The sequence below is a fragment of the Rutilus rutilus genome (genome assembly GCF_951802725.1).
Source record: "Rutilus rutilus genome assembly, chromosome: 13".
Lineage (NCBI taxonomy): Eukaryota > Metazoa > Chordata > Actinopteri > Cypriniformes > Leuciscidae > Rutilus > Rutilus rutilus.
In genome coordinates, this window is record NC_140218.1 from 900,001 (window position 1) to 902,500 (window position 2,500).

The following is a 2,500-nucleotide window of genomic DNA, read 5'->3' on the forward strand; positions in this document are numbered from 1 at the left end:
AGCTCATTAGTGTAATTAAACTGAGAGCCTGTAGAATGCAGCCTAATTAACCCGTCCTTAGCCAATCACATGCTCCATTACCTCTCGTCCAATCAGCTGCCAGATGGGAGGAGCTGGAGAGCCAATTATATTTGACTTGATGATGATGTCACACGCAGATCAATAGCTGTCCAGTAGAGCAGCTCAAACACACACTGAGCTCTAAAGCTTTATAAAACACGGACTCAACTTTTCTTTAAAAGTGAAAATGCAGAAAGTTTTCTGTGATGGGTAGAGTTAGGAGTCAGGTGAGTGTGTGTGTGTGTGTGTGTGTGTGTGAGTCTGTATATATATATATATATATATACACACACACACACACATGTTAGTCTGGCACCAGTTTGACTAGTAGCTACAATGTAAAGTTTATGCAACAATAACATGCTACTATTATGAGTGTCTTACCTTAAAAATCTTTCTCATAATCAAATCGCGTTCTTCTAACCCTTCTGAGGTAAACCCAGGGTAAACACAGGGTAAACACAGGGTAAACTCAGGGTAAACTCAGGGTAAACCCAGGGTAAACACAGGGTAAACCCAGGGTAAACTCAGGGTAAACACAGGGTAAACCCAGGGTAAACCCAGGGTAAACTCAGGGTAAACACAGGGTAAACCCAGGGTAAACACAGGGTAAACACAGGGTAAACTCAGGGTAAACTCAGGGTAAACCCAGGGTAAACACAGGGTAAACACAGGGTAAACTCAGGGTAAACTCAGGGTAAACCCAGGGTAAACCCAGGGTAAACACAGGGTAAACCCAGGGTAAACACAGGGTAAACACAGGGTAAACTCAGGGTAAACTCAGGGTAAACCCAGGGTAAACCCAGGGTAAACACAGGGTAAACCCAGGGTAAACTCAGGGTAAACACAGGGTAAACCCAGGGTAAACACAGGGTAAACCCAGGGTAAACACAGGGTAAACTCAGGGTAAACCCAGGGTAAACACAGGGTAAACACAGGGTAAACACAGGGTAAAGCCAGGGTAAACTCAGGGTAAACACAGGGTAAACCCAGGGTAAACACAGGGTAAACTCAGGGTAAACACAGGGTAAACACAGGGTAAACTCAGGGTAAACTCAGAGTAAACACAGGGTAAACACAGGGTAAACCCAGTCTTCCAGACTCGAGGAAAAGCAGAGGAGCACTGGAGTCTGTGGTTATCTGTTAGAGGTGAAGGGCGTTTACAGCTCTGCGTTCCTCCACGTGGACCATTTGCATGTCAATCGCTCGTGCGCGGGCATGTGTGTGTGTGTGTGTGTGTGTGTGTGTGTGTGTGTGTGTGTGTGTGGTCACATTAGAGCTAATGAGCTCGGGCTGGAGAAACTGTACATGTCGTTGCTTTCATACGGATTACTTAAACAGAGAATATTTGTTTTTGATATGATTTCAAGCTTTGCACATGTTTGGTGTCACAGCGACGAGCATTCGCTGAGTTACAGGTCTTTATCTGTCACGTTTCAGAACGATCTTCACACTGAGAGAGACGGCAGAACGCGCATCATGTTTATGTTCTTTACGGAAAACACAACATTTTGTTTTTATTATGAGTGTACACAAATAAAAGAAGACCTTTAACAGTTTTGAATGATATATAACATATATAACACTTGCCTGTATGACGGAAATCGATGGAGTTATTTGAGTCTCTTGCACTGATGAGAATAAAAGCGAGACGATCTCGGCGGCGCGACCTCCGACCCCAGAGGGTTCAGTGATGCTCTTTTTTTTTTTGTAAAAAAGTTATTAATTTTGTTCATATATATAGTTGTTCTGGAGTAAACCGTGATGTCATCGTCCAGCTCAGTTCAGTTCTTGTATAATAGTGTCGATGCAGGAGATCAATAATATTGTTGAAAATGAAATGTTAAAATTAATGTCCCCAAATAACCCAACGAACCAACAGTTTATGATTATGATTATGATTTGATTTTGATAATCTAGGTCAACTGGCCAGAATTTTGAGATCGCAATAAACGTAAAGGACTATAATGCGCTAAGAGCTCGCTCAAGAACTGGGGTGTGTGTGTGTGTGCGCGTGCGTGTGCATGTGTGTGTGCGTGTGTGTGCGCGTGCGTGTGTGAGAGAGAGAGAGACGAGATCTGCTGGATCTTCCTCAAGTTCTCTCTCTCATTCTGTCAGTCTCACTCTGTAATTATCGACGAGTTGATTAGAGGTGTGTGAGTGAGTTAGTGAGTGAGTGAGTTAGTGAGTGAGTGAGGGTGTGTGTGTGTGTGTGTGTGTGTGTGTGTGTGTGTTCAGTATGAGCAGTAATTTTGCTGTTCCGCTCCACGGATACTCAGGAATGAGCAGGAATACTGCCAGCCCTTCTGTGTGTGTGTGTGTGTGTGTGTGTGTGTGTGTGTGTGTAATAAATGAAAATGTCACTCGATCACTTGTTTGGCTCTGAACTGCCTCCTGGGTATCATTGTGTTTTCACTGAAACAATAGCAGAGACAGAGGG

General features: G+C 43.7%; 1 protein-coding gene across 1 annotated transcript in view; it reads left to right on the forward strand.

Moving 5' to 3' along the window:
- ephb4b (eph receptor B4b) overlaps window positions 1–2,500 on the forward strand; it is a 39,872-nt gene that overhangs the window by 5,027 nt on the left and 32,345 nt on the right.